General features: G+C 40.0%; 2 pseudogenes; both read left to right on the forward strand.

Moving 5' to 3' along the window:
* Positions 1-8,224: 8,224 nt before the first annotated feature.
* LOC139028427 (transcription factor HES-5-like) lies at positions 8,225-8,997 on the forward strand (annotated as a pseudogene).
* A 2,480-nt stretch (positions 8,998-11,477) lies between these two features.
* LOC111969836 (transcription factor HES-5-like) lies at positions 11,478-12,996 on the forward strand (annotated as a pseudogene).
* Positions 12,997-14,686: the final 1,690 nt, after the last annotated feature.

Raw genomic sequence — 14,686 nt, forward strand, 5'->3', positions numbered from 1 at the left:
AGTAGCAGAGCTTGATCTGAGTTTCCCCTACTGAGTCCTGTGTGTCTGTGATCAATGCATTACAAAAGTGCTCAGTGACCATTAGTGACGGCTATTGGCTCTTGTGTTTTGTACTAAAGACAGAGGCTGACATCACGGGCACTCTGGATTCTGGAGGGAGAGATCAGCACTGGCAAGATTATACTAACAAGAACACACCTTAATGAAATAATATTCATCTTATAATGGCATAGAACACATGACTGAGTACTCTGTTGAAAATTATTGTCTGTGATTTGTTTCATTATAAATCGACAAAGGGTTAACTTTTGTGTGCCTAATTGGAATTGAGAGCTGTTCACTTTTTATCACACAAACAACTGAACTTATTAAATGCACTGAATAAAACTCTGTCCATCATCATGACAGAGAAAGCCTATCATAATATTACGCCCTGACCGTAGTTGCTTTGTATGTTTCTATTTTTGTTTGGTCAGGGTATGATGTGGGGGGCATTCTATTTGTATGTTCTTATGTTTTCTATTTAGAGAAGAGTCCAGTCAACATCGCCCTCTGGAGGCCCTGGTAGAGACCTACAGACTGGAGCTCCACTCAGACAAACACAATGGATGGACCATGTTGGTCTAAAATTAATTTCATGGACATTAATGAGTATAAGAAAATATCTTCTTTGTTTTCTGCTTATGCAGGAGTTTTTAAAAGTATTGCTGTGATTGAGACATTTCATTTCAGTTGTACTGAAGTTAAAACGTTTTTCCAAGAAAACAATCTGATCGATGAAAACTACATTTTTGTAGTGTTAATTGAAATCATCATAATCTTTATGTTTTGTGAAACGTGTTGGTTATATTTATCATGTGTTCATATTCATGATCAACAATAACTTGAATGGTTCTCTATGAGAACCTTAAAACCAAAATGGATGTTATATGATCAGTATGTTTGTGATTGTATTTGGTTGATCTGTTTTTAAGGTCAAAATATAATTAATTTTTTTACCACTACATTTGTGTAGTGATATAGTCATATTGACATTGTGCAAATGGGAGAACAAATGTCTAATTGAAAAACCCTTGTTTATTTTGAACAATTCTGTTGTCTTTCATAAACACAGTAACTGTGTATCCTATACTCTGATAGAGTATCATGTCTTTCATAAAGACAGTAACTGTGTATCCTATTCTCTGATTGAGTATCATGTCTTTCATAAAGACAGTAACTGTGTATCCTATATACTCTGATAGAGTATCATGTCTTGGAGATTTGGTCAAGTTCTTGTTGTGATGTTTAATCACTTTAGTTCTCTTGAAATATTTAACTTAAATTAAGGTATTGAAGATGTGACTCATTGAGTCATTCTGAATAAATACACAAATCTTCATAAGAAACATTCTCGTCTGGTACTTCACTCTTTTCTCCACTGAAATAAGCTTCCAATAGAGTTACGTTACTGACATGATATTCCACATATACAGTTGAAGTCGGAAGTTTACATACACTTAGGTTGGAGTCATTAAAACTTGTTTTTCAACCACTCCACAAATTTCTTGCTAACAAACTATAGTTTTGGCAAGTCGATTAGGACATCTACTTTGTGCATGACACAAGTAAATTTTCCAACAATTGTTTACAGACAGATTATTTCATTTATTATTCACTGTATCACAATTCCAGTGGGTCAGACGTTTACATACACTAAGTCTTTGCTTGACATCATGGGAAAATCAAAAGAAATCAGCCAAGACCTCAGAAAAACAATTGTAGACCTCCACAAGTCTGGTTCATCCTTGGGAGCAATTTCCAAATGCCTGAAGTTATCACGTTCATCTGTACAAACAATTGTATGCAAGTATAAACAACATGGGACCACGCAGCCGTCATACCGCTCAGGAAGGAGGCGCGTTCTGTCTCCTAGAGATGAAAGTACGTTGGTGCGAAAAGTGCAAATCAATCCCAGAACAACAGCAAAGGACCTTGTGAAGATGCTGGAGGAAACGGGTACAAAAGTATCTATATCCACAGTAAAACGAGTTCTATAGCGACATAACCTGAAAGGCCGCTCAGCAAGGAAGAAGCCACTGCTCCAAAACCGCCATAAAAAAGCCAGACTACGGTTTGCAACTGCACATGGGGACAAAGATGGTACTTTTTGGAAAAATGTCCTCTGGTCTGATGAAACAAAAATAGAACTGTTTGGCCATAATGACCATCGTTATGTTTGGAGGAAAAAGGGGGAGGCTTGCAAGCCGAAGAACACCATCCCAACTGTGAAGCACGGGGGTGGCAGCATCATGTTGTGGGGGTGCTTTGCTGCGGGAGGGACTGGTGCTTTTCACAAAATAAATGGCATCATGCGGAAGGAAAATTATGTCGATATATTGAAGCAACATCTCAAGACATCAGTCAGGAAGTTAAAGCTTGGTCGCAAAAGTGTCTTCCAAATGGACAACGACCCCAAGCATACTTCCTTAGTTGTGGCAAAATGGCTTAAGGACAACAAAGTCAAGGTATTGGARTGGCCATCACAAAGCCCTGACCTCAATCCCATAGAAGATGTGGACAGACCTGAAAAAGCGTGTGCGAGCAAGGAGGCCTACAAACCTGACTCAGTTACACCAGCTCTGTCAGGAGGAATGTGCCAAAATTCACCCAACCTATTGTGGGAAGCTTGTGGAAGACTCCCCGAAACATTTGACCCAAGTTAAACAATTTAAAGGCAATGCTACCAAATACTAATTGAGTGTATGTAAACTTCTGACCCACTGGGAATGTGATGAAAGAAATAAAAGCTGACATAAATAATTCTCTCTACTATTATTCTGACATTTCACATTCTTAAAATAAAGTGGTGATACTAACTGACTAAAGACAGGGAATTTTTAAATTAAATGTCAGGAATTGTGAAAACTGAGTTTGAATGTATTTGGCTAAGGTGAATGTATACTTCCGACTTGAACTGTAGCTACTAGCTAGACTACAGTATATGGGGCTAAATAAGAAAAAGTCTACTTTGAGCCAAGACTGTATAGAATGATCTTGAAAAAATGACACTATACAGGTATATCGTATTCCTCTTGGTGCTTCTCTGAAAACCTACAGAGTAAAATAAAATTAATTTCTAGCCATACTTTATTAATTCACATGATTTGGTTTGATGTAGTCAGAAATTGCTGACTAATTATTTAGGCTGTTTATTTGACCTATGATGTCACTTTAATGTAATGAAGTGTGAAAGAGATAATTGGTCATGTTCCCAGAGACATGGCTGTGTTGTTTTGTACTGAAACACCTGTTTTACATAAATGTATTTTTAAATATATCAGAATGTATTGCGGTAGCATTTGCATTACATTATTTTTAATATGTACATGATATATCAGGATTCAAGGTGTTAGGCCAAAACTGCTGCTGTCATCTTAGCGCTCTAAAAGTTTAGGGCTGCGGGCTGCATAATATGATGTGTTATAAGACACACTTCTATTGTTCCTCTATTCAAAGCAGTGAATGGAGAGAATGTGGGAAACCGAGGAGAACTCACTCACAGGGCCTCTTCGGGACAATAGACTGGGACCTCTACCCTGGACTGTCAGGGGTTAGAGTGGGGGTCTGGGTCTCTATGGGGGAATCAATGGATCTGTCTCTAATGATCCCATAAATGTTCCTGCATTGTGTCTGATCAAATCTGATCAAATATATACATTTTCCCAAAAGGTTCAAGACATCATATTTTGATGAGCTTTTTTGGAGCACATTTGAACAGTACTTACATTTTCTTCAGGATACTTGCAATTAATCCAGTTTTTATTCTGTTTGTATGTGGGGCATGGTTTAAACATGCCATTTGTTTGTATACAGAAACACACTTACAGATTGAATTGATTCACTGTAAGAGTGAGTCTGTTTCTTAAGATAAATATTTAAGTAATTCTATTTTTACCCCCAAGGGCTTGATGGGAACTGCTTGTGTAGAGATGAATTAGCATTTAACAAGGCACAGTTGTATTGTTTAGTGGAAGCTCGCTCAATGGGCAGAGTGTGGGAAAGCTCTGGAGAGCAGAGTCACAGTTGATTGTCATCATCATCAGATCCACCAGCAATCAAATCAAACTTTATTTGCCACATGCACCGAATACAACAAGTGTAGACTTTACCATGAAATGCTTACTTACAAGCCCTTAACCAACAGTGCAGTTCAAGAAGAAGAAAATATTTACCAATTAGGCTAAAATAAAAAGTATTAATAAAAAGTAACACAATAAGAATAACAATAATGAGGCTATATACAGGGGCACTGGTACCGAGTCAGTGTGCAGGGGTACAGGCTAGTTGAGGTAACCTGTACATGTAGGTTGTGGCGAAGTGACTATGCATAGGTAACAAACAAACAGCGAGTAGCAGCAGTGTACAGGGGGGATCAATGTAAATTGTCCGGTGGCGATTTACATGAATTGTTCAGCTGTCTAATGGCTTGGGGGTAGAAGCTGTTGAGGAGCCTTTTGGTCCTAGACTTAGCGCTCCGGTACCGCTTGCCGTCCTGGATGGCAGGAAGCTTGGCACCAGTGATGTACTGGGCCGTTCGCACTACCCTCTGTAGCGCCTTATGGTCAGATGCTGATCAGTTGCCATACCAGGCAGCTCTCGATGGTGCAGCTGTAGAAACTTCTGAGGATCTAGGGACCCATGCCAATTCTTTTCAGTCTCCTGAGGGGGAAAAGGTTTTGTCGTGCCCTCTTCACGACTGTCTTGGCATGTTTGGACCATGATAGTTCGTTGGTGATGTGGACACCAAGGAACTTGAAACTCTCGACCCATTCCACTACAGCCCTGTCAATGTTAATGGGGGCGTGTTCGGCCCTCCTTTTCCTGTAGTCCACGATCAGCTCCTTAGTCTTGCTCAGATTGAGGGAGAGGTTGATGACCTGGCACCACACTGCTAGTTCTCTGACCTCCTCCCTATAGGCCGTCTCATCGTTGTCGGTGATCAGGCCTACCACTGTTGTCAGCAAACTTAATGATGGTGTTGGAGTTGTGTTTGGGTGAACAGGGAATACAGGAGGGGACTAAGTACACACCCCTGAGGGGCCCCAGTGTTAAGGATCAGTGTGGCAGACGTGTTGTTGCCTACTCTAACCACCTGGGGGCGGCCCGTCAGGAAGTCCAGGATCCAGTTGCAGAGGGAGGTGTTAAGTCCCAGAGTCCTTAGCTTAGTGATGAGCTTCGTGGGCACTATGGTGTTGAACGCTGAGCTGTAGTCAATGAACAGCATTCTCACATAGGTGTTCCTTTTGTCCAGGTGAGAAAGGGCTGTGTGGAGTGTGATTGAGATTGCGTCATCTGTGGATCTGTTGGGGCGGTATGCAAATTGGAGTGGGTCTAGGGTGTCTGGGAGGATGCTGTTGATGTGAGCCATGACCAGCCTTTCAAAGCACTTCATGGCTACCGACGTGAGTGCCACAGGGCGGTAATCATTTAGGCAGGTTACCTTTGCTTTCTTGGGCACAGGGACTATGGTGGTCTGCTTGAAACATGTAGGTGTTACAGACTCGGTCAGGGAGAGGTTGAAAATGTCAGTGAAGACACTTGACAGTTGGTCCGTGCATGCTTGAGTACACATCCTGGTAATCCATTTGGCCCAAAGGCTTTGTGAATGTTGACCTGTTTAAAGGTTTTGTTCACATCGGCTACCGAGAGCATTATCACACAGTCATCCAGAACAGCTGGTGCTCTCGTGCATGCTTCAGTACTGCTTGCCACGAAGCGAGCATAAAAGGCATTTAGCTCATCTGGTAGGCTCGCTTCACTGGGCAGCTCGCGTCTGGGTTTCCCTTTATAGTCCGTAATAGTTTTCAAGCCCTGCCACATCCGACGAGCGTCAGAGCCGGTGTAGTAGGCATATCAATCTTAAATCCTGTATTGTATCTGTATCCTTAATCTGCTTGTTTGATGGTTGTCTGAGGCAAGCGGGATTCTAAGCGTCCGGTTAGGTCTCCTGCTCCTTGAAAGCGGCAGCTCTAGCCTTTAGCTCAATGTGGATGTTGCTGTAATCCATGGCTTCTGTTTGGGATATGTACGACAGTCACTGTGGGGACGACGTCATCGATGCACTTATTGATGAAGCCGATGACTGAGGTGGTGTATTCCTCAATGCCATTGGATGAATCCCGGGAACATTTTCCAGTCTGTTGTTAGCAAAACAGTCCTGTAGTGTAGCATCCGCGTCATCTGACCACTTCCGTATTGAGCGAGTCACTGGTACTTCCTGCTTTAGTTTTTGCTTGTAAGCAGGAATCAGGAGGATAGAGTTATGGTCAGAATAGCCAAATGGAGGCGGGGAGAAACTTCGTATGCATCTCTGTGTGTGGAGTAAAGGAGGTCTAAGAATCCCCCCCCCCCCCCCCCCCCCCTGGTTGCACATGTGACATTGCTGGTAAAAATGTGGTAAAACTGATTTAAGTTTGCCTGCATTAAAGTCCCCGGCCACTAGGAGCACCGCTTCTGGATGAGCATTTTCTTATTTTCTATGGCTTTATAGAGTTGGTTGAGCGCGGTCTCTGTGCCAGCTTCGCTTTGTGGTGGTAAATAGACGGCTACGAATAATACAGATGAGAACTCTCTTGGTAGATGTCGACAGCTTATCATAAGGTACTCTACCTCAGGAGAGCAAATACCTCGAGACTTCTTTAACCAGCTGTTATTGACAAAAAGACACACACCCCACCCCTCGTCTTCCCAGAGTGGCGTCTCTGTTCTGCCGGTGCATGGAAAATCCCGCCAGCTTTATATTGTCAGTTTCTTCGTTCAGCCACGTCTCGGTGAAACATTAAGATGTTGCAGTTTTAATGTCCCGTTGTTAGGATAATCTTAATATCAGGTCATCAATTATTTTCTAACGATTGCACGTTAGCAAGAAGAATGGAAGGCATTGGGAGTTTACTCGCTCGCCCCAGATTCTTCAGAAGATCCCGATCTTGCGTCCCTTTTCCGGCTTCTGAAATAAAAATACATTCAAGTGTACACTTATACAGTATATGTTGTGCAGCAACAATTTTAAAATAAATCCAGTGTTAGGGTGTTTCCATCCAGAATCCCAGAAGGTCTGTGATGTCAGCCTCTGTCTTTAGTACAACACAGAGCCAATAGCCGTCACTAATGGTGCCACTGAGCAGCTTTTGTAAACGCATTGATCACAACACAGGACCTCAGTGTGGGAAACTCAGATCAGTCTCTACTCACACTGACCGTAGCCTCAAGACAGAGACACATCTGCTACCTCTGGACTCCCAAATTGAGGGTTAATTCCCTCCACTCTCAAAATACAGAAATAGTGAACGTGTGCTTATTACAAGACTTGGTCTCTCTAATGAGAATACCACGAGGCTGCTGAGGGGAGAACGATTCTAATACTGTCCAGAACGCAGTAAAACGGAATGGCTTCAAACACTGGAACCATGTGTTTATGTATTTGTTACCATTCCGTATATTCCGCTCCAGTCATTACCACGAGCACCAACCTCCTGTGGAGAAAACCAATAGTCGATCAGTTCAATCATGATCAATTAGAAGCCACTTAAATGGTTTTATCATTTATCTTAAATAGTTGTGTTGCAATGATTGGGGGGGGGGGGGATCTTGTATTTAACACACATTTGTAAAAGGAATGAAGACAATTTGACAAACGATAACCTGTGAACTGTAATCCAAATATTTGATGAGACACCCTACCTTGAAATGAAAACTGGAACAGACCACAGCACATTCATAACAGTGCAATCAGAGGTCAAACCCATCTTCAAGTGTTTAAACGTGACTGAACCTGCACTGTAACAAAACAATGGTATTCAACAACAACAATCAAATGGACTTGGGCAGCAGCATCTGTTTTAATGTAAAGGATGACTGTCAGTCCCAGCCCACACGTGTAAGTTGTAATAATGAGGAGTGTGCTCTGTCAGTGTCATTGATCCCAACATCAGGCAGCAGATCTAGGGGTCACCACTTCCCAGATTCACACAGTGCTCTGTGAGCCACTCTCCATCACCCCCACCCTCCACCTGTTCCCCTGAGACGTGACCATTTTCCCCCAGCAATAAGAACACTGAGCATGTGGCAGCTCCACACTCCTCATTGTCCTCCCAAGCTCTCCCATTGGCTACAGACTGTGAGAAACTCCAACAAGGCCAAGACCCACACATTCATATGCAGATTGGGACTATATATAGGAGAGATGAAGCCAGTAGAGATCAGATTCTCTCTACACAGAGAACTCTACAGCACAGGAGATCCAGCCATGGTACCTACAATCACTTCAACTATGACCTACCTTAAGGAGCACCTGACTCTGACAAACAAGGTTAACTTAAGATTCAAATTCAAGGAAATGAATATACATTTGAATGATTGTTAATCTGCTTCAATAATGTCATACACCAGAATAACGTTATTAATGCCTCTCTTGTCTTTTCTTTTTATTTTTTTTTCTTTTTTTCCCTGCAAACTTAAGAAAGCCTAGTGTTGTGAAATTATGCAGAGATCGATCACGCAAAAACAGCAATTGAAGCCAGCTCAAGTCTCTCTGGTTCCAGAAGATCCTCAACCAGCAGCCGACTCCAAGCTGGACAAAAGCCGACATCCTGGAGATGACAGTTGCATCCTGAGACAACAGCAACAAGAACCAGCCAGTGGCTCCTCCTCCTGCCTCAGCACCTGTCAATCAGGGTTACTCCAGGTGTATCCAGAGAGATTGTTTCACTTTCCTGTCTAAAGACTGAGCTGAAGTCACAGTCCCAAGAAGGACTGCTGAGCCACTTCCAGAGCCTGCCCAGCATCCGTCTGATAAAACAAGGAGGGAGATTGACCATCCTTTAGCTGAGCTCCCCAGCCCAGCACAGCATTAGCCAAGAGAAAGAGTCCATCAACATCCCTCTGGAGTGCCCGGGTAGAGACCTACAGCGGAGCTCCCACGCAGACCAAAACACCAATGGATGGACCATGTTCTAGATTAATTTCAGGAGGTTTAATGAAGTATAAAGAAAATATCTTCTTTGTTTTCTGCTTATGCAGGAGGTTTGAAAACATAGTATGCTGTGATTGAGACTTTTCATTTCAGTTGTTACTTGAAGTTTAAAAACGTTCCTAAGAAAACAATCTGATCTTGAAAACTACATTTTGTAGGTAATTGAAATCATCATACCTTTTTTTTGTGAAATTTTTGTATTATATTTGATAATGTGTGATGTCATGATCAACAATAACTTGAATTTTCTCTATGAGAACTCTATATTATTTACCCAAAACTGGGTAATATACCTGTTATCATCACTTTGTGATAACAATATTTGACCTGTTTTAAAGATTAGATTTTATTGTGAAATTGGCGCTCACATATTTGAATAATTGTTTATTGCAGAAATGAGAAAGAAATGGTCTAATTGAAAAAACGCCTTGTTTATTTTGAACAATTCTGTTATCTTTCATTAAAGACCCCAGTAACTGTGTATCCTATTATACTCTGATAAGAGATCATATCTTTATTAAAGACAGGAACTGCTTATTCCTTATACTCTAATAGAGTGATCATATCTGTTAATAAAGACCAGTAATACTGTGTATCCTATATACTCTGTTCATATCTTTCATAAAAGACAGTAACTGTGTATCCTATTACTCTGATAGAGTATTCATGTCTTGGATATTTGTTCAAGTTCTTTGTGATGATGTTAATCAACTTATTTCTCTTAAATATTTAAACCTGTTAATTAGGTATTGATATGTGACTCATTGTCACTTTCTGAATTAAATTACACAAATCTTCAAATAAATTATTTTTGTCGTTGCTTCATTCTTTCTTGACAAAGAAATCCTCCAAAACAACATTAAAAATGATTAAATTACTATTTATGAAACTCCACATAATTAAGTGGCTGAGCAAAAACAATAAAATAATCACCAAAGACATACAGAATATAATTGAACTCTGCATTGGGAGAATGCCAGATACTCAATGAATCATATATAACATTTACCTCTGGTCTTCATCAAAATCTACAGAAGTAATAAAATTTAAGAAACATTCCTAGCATACATTATTATTTCTGTCATTTTTTGTGTAATGTTATGATAGGCTTTCTCTTCATGATGATGGGACAGATTTTATTCAGTGCACTTTATTATAGTTCATGTTTGGTGATAAAAGTGAACAGCTCTCCAATTCTAATTAGGCACACAAAAGTTAACCCTTTGTCGATTTATAATGAAAAAACAAATGCACAGCAATAATTTCGAACAGAAAGTACTCAAAAATCATGTGTTTATACCATTATAAGGCATGAATATATATTTTTAAAGGGTGTAATCTTGTTAGCTTAATTCCTTGCCAGTGGCTGAACTTTCCCTCCAGAATCCAGAAGGTTCTGTGATGTTCAGCCTCTGTTCTTAGTACAAACACAGACGCCCAATAGCCGTCACTAATCGCAGCTCGCAGGGGGGTCCACTGAGCACGCTTCATTGTAATGCATTGATCACAGCACACAGGACTCAGTGTGGCGAAACTCAGATCGCTCTCTACTCACACGACCAGTAAGCCTCAAGACAGGAGGACACATCTGCACGTTTCGAACTCCAAATGAACTTGACTCATATAACTACTACATACTGAAGTTAACGAGACCCTTGCTATTGATACTGATGACCCCTGAAATACTGAAAAACCGAAGGTATACCATTATCCTGTAATCTATCCCACTCAGCCTGTTAATTTAGGACTAAAATCTTATATATTCCAAAACATCTGACCTAACCTTAAAAATATAAATATGCAGAAATAACCAGAGAATTAAAAATTGTGAAGACATTGTCATATATCATCATATTGATTAAATGTAACTACCAGGTATGGCCGAAGTAAAAACATATTTAGAGTCATTCATTAATATCAGACGGTCATATCCATGGAAGAATTAAAATGTTTCTAAGGTCAGTGGATGAAGCCCGTGGCATACAAGAGACACTACAATGCAACAATGTCCGTATAGGGTGGAGATTAACAACACTGCTACGTTTAATTAGAGAAAGCGTGTCGAGTCTCACACATGTAAGTTGTCGAATGATGAACGTGTGCGCCCTGTTAGTGTCATTGATTGCCAACATCAGGCAGATCTGGCGGTCACCACTCTTCCCCAGATTCACACAGGCGGCACTGTGAGCCATCTCCATCACCCCCACCCCTCCCACCTTGTCCCCTGAGAACGCTGACCATTGTCACCCAGAAATATGAACACTGAGCATGTGGCAGCCTCCACACTCACTCTCATTGTCCTCCCAAACTCTCCCATTCGCTAAAGACTGTGAGAAACTCCAACAAGGCCCAAGACCCACACAATTTCATACGCAGATTTGTGACTAATATAGGAGAGCATGGAAGCCAGTAGAGATCAGATTTTCTTCTACACAGAGAACTCTACAGCACAGAGATGCCAGCCATGGTACCTACAATCCACTTCATCTCATGATCTACTCTAAGAGCACCTGACTCTGACAAACAAACGGTAAAGTGAAGATTCAAAATCAATTGACATTGATTCAGTTGAATTGCGTTGATTGTTTAGTTTGATTCAAATAATGTCAACCACCAGAAAAAATCGTATTAACTATTCCTCTTCTGTTTCTTGCAGTTAACAAAGCCATGGGGGAGAAGTTATGCAAGCAGGATCGTATCAACAAAGGCATTGAGCCAGCTCAAGTCTCTCCTGGTTCCAGAGATCCTCAAACCAGCAGCCCGAACTCCAGGCTGGACAAAGCCCGACATCCTGGAGATGACAGTTTGCATCCTGAGACAACAGCAACAGAACCAGCCAGTGGGCTCCTCCTCCTGCTCAGCACCTGTCAATCAGGGTTACTCCAGGTGTRTCCAAGAGATTGTTCACTTCCTGTCTAAAGGTGAGCAGAAGTCACAGTCCCAGAGAAGACTGCTGAGACACTTCCAGAGCCTGCAGCCATCCTTTGATAAGAACAGGAGGGGAAGTGACCTTCCTCAACTGAGCTCCCCAGCCCAGCACAGCATTAGCAAAGAGAAGAGTCCAGTCAACATCGCCCTCTGGAGGCACTGGTAGAGACCTACAGACTGGAGCTCCACTCAGACAAACACAATGGATGGACCATGTTGGTCTAAGATTCATTTCATGGACAGTAATGAGTATAAGTAAATATCTTCTTTGTTTTCTGCTTATGCAGGAGTTTTTAAAAGTCTTGCTGTGATTGAGACTTTTCATTTCAGTTGTACTGAAGTTAAAAGCGTTTTTACAAGAAAACAATCTGATCTTTGAAAACTACATTTTTGTAGTGTTAATTGAAATCATCATAACCTTTATGTTTTGTGAAACGTGTTGGTTATATTTATCATGTGTTTATATTCATGATCAACAATAACTTGAATGGTTCTCTATGAGAACTTTTAACCCAAAATGGATGCTATATCATCAATCTGTTTGTGATTGTATTTGAAAAATCAGTTTTTATGGTCTAAAAATTTAAGTTATTTTTTACCACTACATTTGTGTAGAGATATAGTCATATTGACATTGTATTGAGCATCTTCTGTGAAGCATGTATCAGTTATAAATTTGATATTGATCAACTTGAGCTACAGCATCAATGTTCCTCCAGGAGGATTATTTACCCAAACTGGGTATTATACCTGTTATCATCACTCTGTGATTAGCAGTATTTGACCTGTTTTAAGATTATACTTTATTTGTGAAATTGTCGCTCACATTACTTGAATAATGTGTTTAGTGCAAATGGGAGAACAAATGTCTAATTGAAAAACCGTTGTTAATTTTGAACAATTCTGTTGTCTTTCATAAAGACAGTAACTTTGTATCCTATATACTCTGATAAAGTATCAAATCTTTCATAAAGACAGTAACTGTGTATCCTATATACTCTGATAGAGTATCATATATTTCATAAAGACAGTAACTGTGTATCCTATATACTCTGTCATATCTTTCATAAAGACAGTAACTGTGTATCCTATATACTCTGATAGAGTATCATCTTGTTGCTGTATGTTTAACACTTTATTTCTCGTGAGAATAATTGACCTTAATTAAGTGTACTGATGATGTGGAACCTCATTGCAGGTTCATTCTGAATAAACTACACGCAAATCTTCAAAGAAATATTCTTGTCTGTTGCTTTATTCTTTTCTTGACAAAGATAATCCTCCAACAACATTAAATGGTTAAATTACTGATTTATGAAACTCCACATAGATTAAGTGGCTGATGCAAAAACAATAAAAGTAATCACCCAAGACTATACAGAATGATATTGACTGCATTGGAATGCAACACTCAATTGAATCAATACATTAATTTGTACCTCTGGGTGCTTCATTCAAAATCTACAGAGTAATATCAATGTTAAGAGACATTTCTAGTCATACATGATTACTTTACAGTAATTGTTTTTATATAAAACATAACAGTCATATCATATCTTGTTGTAGTAAAGGTGTAATGAACTATAGAGATGTAAGTGATCATCATTCTGACTTCCTTAGGAGACATGACTTATATATTTTTTATTGATGCACCTGTTTCAAATAAATGTATTTTCAGTGTTTCAGAATGTATTCAATTATTTTAGTTTAGTCATAATATATCAGTGATTCCAGGTGTTGGGCAAAAACTAGCACTGTCATCTTAGTGCTTTAAACATTAAGAGCAGCTGTGCCCCTCAAACTCAATAGCTAATATGATGTGTAATAAGACACACTTCTATTGTTCCTCCATATGATATGACTGAACACATTATATTTCTTTGTATAAACATACAATTACAGCTTGAATTGATTCTCTGTAACAATGAATCTTTACCTGTTGCTTAAGAAATATCTCTGTATTGAGCTTCACCCCCAAGGGCTTGATAGGAACTGCTTGTATAGAGATGAATTAGCATTTAACAAGGCACAGTTGTATTGTTTAGTGGAAGCTCTCTCAATGGGAAAAGTGTGGGAAAGCTCTGGAGAGCAGAGTCACAGTTTAGTGTCCTCATCAGTCCCACCAGCACATGTGAGTCTCTATGGTGAATAGGCACACTTCTATTGTTCAGTGGATAGAATGTGTGTGTGTGTGTGGGGGGGGGGGGGTATTTTGGGTTATTTCTGACCTCTTTCTTAGGAGGGAAATACAATAATTATTAAATAAAGCAAATTCTGATTTATTTACCCAAGTTATGATAGGCTTTCTCTGTCATGATGATGGACAGAGTTTTATTCTTTACATTTATGTTGTTGAGTTATTTGTGTGAAAAACAATGAACAGCTTTCAATTCTAATTAGGCATACCAAAGTTAACCCTTCGTCGATTTATAATGAAACAAATCACAGACAATAATTTTCAACAGAGTACTCAATATCATGTGTTTTATACCATTAAAGGATGAATATGTATTTATAAAGCTGTATCTTGTTAGTATTAGCTTGCCAGTGCTGATCTTTCCCTCCAGAATCCAGAAGGTCTGTGATGTCAGCCTCAGTCTTTAGTACAACACAGAGCCAATAGCCGTCACTAATGGTCCACTGAGCAGCTTTTGTAATGCATTGATCACAGCACACAGGACTCAGTGTGGGAAACTCAGATCAGCTCTCTACTCACACTGACCAGTAGCCTCAAGACAGAGGACA

The sequence above is a fragment of the Salvelinus sp. IW2-2015 genome, linkage group LG11 (genome assembly GCF_002910315.2).
Source record: "Salvelinus sp. IW2-2015 linkage group LG11, ASM291031v2, whole genome shotgun sequence".
NCBI classification, from domain to species: domain Eukaryota; kingdom Metazoa; phylum Chordata; class Actinopteri; order Salmoniformes; family Salmonidae; genus Salvelinus; species Salvelinus sp. IW2-2015.